This window comes from Balaenoptera ricei, chromosome 18 (genome assembly GCF_028023285.1).
Source record: "Balaenoptera ricei isolate mBalRic1 chromosome 18, mBalRic1.hap2, whole genome shotgun sequence".
NCBI lineage: Eukaryota > Metazoa > Chordata > Mammalia > Artiodactyla > Balaenopteridae > Balaenoptera > Balaenoptera ricei.
The window spans coordinates 58,258,503-58,263,887 of NC_082656.1; the positions used below are offsets into that span (position 1 = coordinate 58,258,503).

The window sequence follows — 5,385 nt, forward strand, 5'->3', positions numbered from 1 at the left end:
TATAATTTCAGAACTTCAGAATCTGAATAAGTGCCAGTGTTATCTCCTTTTTTTATATGGGAAAAGAAAAGAAAATCCTTTGAAAATTATCTGAAGCTTGGATAAAAATTCCATAGCTATATTCTTAGATCACTCTGTGGAGTCTTCATGATACAAGGGAAACTTCAATTCAACCTTTTAGAGACTTCATTCCAGCTCTCATGATCTCATCAACTAGTAGAATGTTGGAGGCAATCACAGTGCAGGAGTGAAAAAGCTGTTTCTTCACACAATAATTATCCCATGTATGCATCTTCTACTCTCTTTTTTATATCAGGATGCCGTGCCCCATGGTCCAAAACAAGACCTCTGATTAAGCTGGTATCGGTTTCAGATTTATGTTTCATCTCCATGATCTCAACCATGAAGAGGTCAATAGGTTCATCTTGTTTTTTAATGGCCAAAATGGAGTCCACTACAGCCTCTGTTAAGACATCAGCAAGTTCAGCATGAACTTTAGTATGTAGAGATGTTCTGGCCACATCTAAAAGTGTTTCCTGGTCCATCTCTTTGCTTACTTTGACTTGTTCCAAAAACTGAAGTGTCTTTTCCTCTGCAGCTTCAAATCCTTCTGTAATCATTCTGGGCTAAAGACCTTCAGAAATGTAGAGATCTGCCTGCTTCTGGAGCTCCCCAATGATTAGGACATTGGAAGTGGTACCATTGACAGTTTTGTCATCCTGAGCTGTTGCTACTTTGGCTATTAAGGAGGCTGTTGTGTGTTGAATTTGCATTTTATGAAGCTGCACATTTCCATCTTTAGTGAGCTCGATGTCTCCAATATCAGAAACAAGCATCTTCATGGTGCCCTTAGGCCTCAAGTGGGTCCTCAGCACGTCCTGCGCCCCCAGACTGCACTGATGTTGATCACCAATGCCACTTGGGCTCAGGCCACCTCAGCCTTGGGGCTCAGGGTCTTCAGAGCTATCATAGCTGACCCAACAGAGGAACATAAGGGGACCTGGTGTTTGGAAAGCCCTGAGCCGGCTCAGCGTGGCCTGCAACTTAATTTTTCTTTACTTCAATATCAGAATACTTTATACAAAGTAGCAATGAGTTTCTAATTGCCAAATTCAACTAACCTTTGCTGAACTGACTGTACTTGATCCCTTTGTTGAGGTTGCTTCACAATACACCTTCTAGAATATTCCTCTATTCTTGATATCTTTATGCTCTGGTTCTCCTCTCTATGATGGTACCTTCTCAATATGACCATCTGTCTCTGCTAGCTTTTTATCTGTGCAGACACATGCTGCTTCTGCATTAGCTATTCTTAATATTGTATCTGCACCCTATATTTCTCACCTTGCTTTCAAGATACTCACATATATCTGATGGCAGGTCATATCTGTATTTTTTACAAGATACTAAAAGTTGAACCTGACCTTACTGGATATCATATTCCCCCCTCACCTTATATTTGTTCCACATCTTAACTCTACCTTCATCAATAGTACTATCATCCATCCAGTCACTAACTCAAATCTGACTGTTCCCCTATTCCTCAGTCCCCACAACTGCTCACTTTAACCATACCTCAGCATCACTCAAACCACAATTCCTGTCTCAGTGGTTACCTTTGTGCACTAAAGTCTGATGCATTCAGTGTGATCCTTCTACAAATCAATATGATCATGCCCTTCTACTAACCCCCTGAGTTTCTTCCCATGGCCTTGACAATAAAGAACAAATACCTCTGGACGGTAAACAAGACTTTACATGATCTGAGTTTCACTAACTCTCCAGGTTTCTACTACTGATTCCATTTTCTGTCCCACTCTTTTGACAAAATCCAAATAATTTCTGTTCTTTCTTGGCCTTTAGTCTTAGTTCATACTTTTCAATCCACCTTCAGTGTTGATTAAAAAAAAATCTAATAAAATTCTATATATTCTCCTTATCCTCTTGTAAATGCTAAGAGAGTCGATTTACCTCCTTATTTTTGGTATGTTGTACTGATCTCTAGAAAAGAGTATTCAGATGAAATGTGTGTTTTTAAACAACCAAAAGGGGCAAAGATCTGTATTAAATGTACCTTGACTTTTCTCTTTACGCTGTTTTCCTCTACAAGACATACATAGTTCTTTCCAATTCTTCAAATTTATGGAGAGAGCCCTTTTGTTATATTTGTAAACTTTAGAAAATTATAATGTGAATCTTTACCTTTCCCTGGGTTATATGTAGAAATTGTATAATTTTGATTTCATGTTTTTTATTAATATTAGCCATTGTTGAGCATATTCATCATCATTTTAAGCCAAAATTTGCTAATACCCATTCCATGAAACAATGATTCAAAAGTATTTTCCGTACTCAAATAAGTTTTAAAAATGCTGTGTTAAAAGTCAAGAGATGGAGCACAAAGACATTAAGCAGCTTGTACAAGATCACACAGCTGTAAGAGATGGAACCAAAATTTAAACTAGTTTTATTTCAGAGACTAGGATCTTTGTTCACCACTGGATACTCAGTGATTAGCACATTATAGGTGCTCAAAAATATTTGTTGAATATTTGTCGAATAATGAACAAATGGATGGATGGTTAGAATTACACTGCTAGCTTCCCCAGCAGTCTTATTCCTCCATGTTTTCCTCTGTTTAATTGCCTTAGTGTCTTTGAAATATACTACAGAGCGAGTCTATGTAATCTTTACAGAATGACACATTCTACTTTCCTTTAGCATTTACCATTTAAAGAAGCATATTTGGGGAGATTAACCAAGATGGCGGAGTAGAAGGACGTGCTGTCACTCCCTCTTGCGAGAGCACCAGAATCACAACTGACTGCTGGACCATCATTGACAGGAAGACCCTGGACTTCACCAAGGAGGATACCCCACGTCCAAGGACAGAGGAGAAGCCACAGTGAGACGGTAGGAGGGGCGCAAGCAGAGTAAAATCAAACCCCGTAACTGCTGGGTGGGTGACTCACAGACTGGCGAACACTTATACCACAGAAGTCCACCCACTGGAGTAAAGGTTCTGAGCCCCACGTCAGGCTTCCCAACCTGGGGGTCAGGCAACGGGAGGAGGAATTCCTAGAGAATCAGACTTTGAAGCCTAGTGGGAATTGGATTGCAGGACTTTGACGGGTCTGGGGGAAACAGAGACCCCACTCTTGGAGGGCACACACAAAGTAATGTGTGCATCAGGACCCAGGGGAAGGAGCAGTGAGCCTGGGGGAGACTGAACCAGACCTACCTGCTGGTGTTGGGGGGTCTCCTGCAGAGGCGAGTGGTGGCTCTGTTTCACCGTGGGGATAAGGACACTGGCAGCAGAGGTTCTGGGAAGTTCTCCTTGGCGTGAGCCCTCCCAGAGTCTGCCATTAACCCCACCAAAGAGCACGGGTAGGCTCCAGTGTTGGGTTGCCTCAGGCAAAACAGCCAACAGGGAGGGAACCCAGCCCCACCCATCAACAGTCAAGTGGATTAAGGTTTTACTGAGCTCTGACCGCCACAGCAACAGGGAGGGAACCCAGCCCCACCCATCAACAGTCAAGTGGATTAAGGTTTTACTGAGCTCTGACCGCCACAGCAACAGTCAGCTCTACCCACCACCAGAGCCTCCCATCAAGCCTCTTAGATAGCCTCAACCACCAGAGGGCAGACAACAGAAGCAAGAAAAACTATAATCCTGCAGCCTGTGGACCAAAAACCACAGTTACAGAAAGATAGAGAAGATGAAAAGGCAGAGGGCTATGTACCAGATGAAGGAACAAGAAAAAACCCCAGAAAAACAACTAAATGAAGTGGAGATAGGCAACCTTCCAGAAAAAGAATTCAGAATAATGATAGTGAAGATGATCCAGGACCTTGGAATAAGAATGGAGGCAAAGATTCAGAAGATGCAAGAAATGATTAACAAAGACCTAGAAGAATTAAAGAACAAACAAACAGAGATGACCAATACAATAACTGAAATGAAAACTACACTAGAAGGAATCAATAGCAGAATAACTGAGGCAGAAGAACGGATAAGTGACCTGGAAGACAGAATGATGGAATTCACTGCTGCGGAACAGACTAAAGAAAAAAGAATGAAAAGAAATGAAGACAGCCTAAGAGACCTCTGGGATAACATTAAACGCAACAACATTCGCATTATAGGGGTCCCAGAAGGAGAAGAGAGAGAGAAAGGACCAGAGAAAATATTTGAAGAGATTATAGTCGAAAACTTCCCTAACATGGGAAAGGAAATAGCCACCCAAGTCCAGGAAGCGCAGAGAGTCCCATACAGGATAAACCCAAGGAGAAACACGCCGAGACACATAGTAATCAAAGTGGCAAAAATTAAAGACAAAGAAAAATTATTGAAAGCAGCAAGGGAAAAACGACAAATAACATACAAGGGAACTCCCATAAGGTTAACAGCTGATTTCTCAGCAGAAACTCTGCAAGCCAGAAGGGAGTGGCATGATATACTTAAAGTGATGAAAGGGAAGAACCTACAACCAAGATTACTCTACCCGGCAAGGATCTCATTTAGATTTGATGGAGAAATCAAAAGCTTTACAGACAAGCAAAAGCTAAGAGAATTCAGCACCACCAAACCAGCTCTACAACAAATGCTAAAGGAACTTCTCTAAGTGGGAAACACAAGAGAAGAAAAGGACCTACAAAAACAAACACAAAACAATTAAGAAAATGGTCATAGGAACATACATATCGATAATTACCTTAAACGTGAATGGATTAAATGCCCCAACCAAAAGACATAGACTGGCTGAATGGATACAAAAACAAGACCCATATATATGCTGTCTACAAGAGACCCACTTTAGACCTAGGGACACATACAGACTGAAAGTGATGGGATGGAAAAAGATATTCCATGCAAATGGAAATCAAAAGAAAGCTGGAGTAGCTATACTCATATCAGATAAAATAGACTTTAAATTAAAGAATGTTACAAGAGACAAGGAAGGACACTACATAATGATCCAGGGATCAATCCAAGAAGAAGATATAACAATTATAAATATATATGCACCCAACATAGGAGCACCTCAATACATAAGGCAACTGCTAACAGCTATAAAAGAGGAAATCGACAGTAACACAATAATAGTGGGGGACTTTAACACCTCACTTACACCAATGGACAGATCATCCAAAATGAAAATAAATAAGGAAACAGAAGCTTTAAATGACACAATAGACCAGATAGATTTAATTGATATATATCGGACATTCCATCCAAAAACAGCAGATTACACGTTCTTCTCAAGTGCGCACGGAACATTCTCCAAGATAGATCACATCTTGGGTCACAAATCAAGCCTCAGTAAATTTAAGAAAATTGAAATCATATCAAGCATCTTTTCTGACCACAACGCTATGAGATTA

At 40.6% G+C, this 5,385-nt stretch overlaps 1 pseudogene; it reads right to left on the bottom strand.

Moving 5' to 3' along the window:
- Positions 1 to 275: 275 nt before the first annotated feature.
- On the bottom strand, positions 276 to 970 carry LOC132352438 (T-complex protein 1 subunit zeta-like; annotated as a pseudogene).
- Between the last annotated feature and the right edge of the window lie 4,415 nt (positions 971 to 5,385).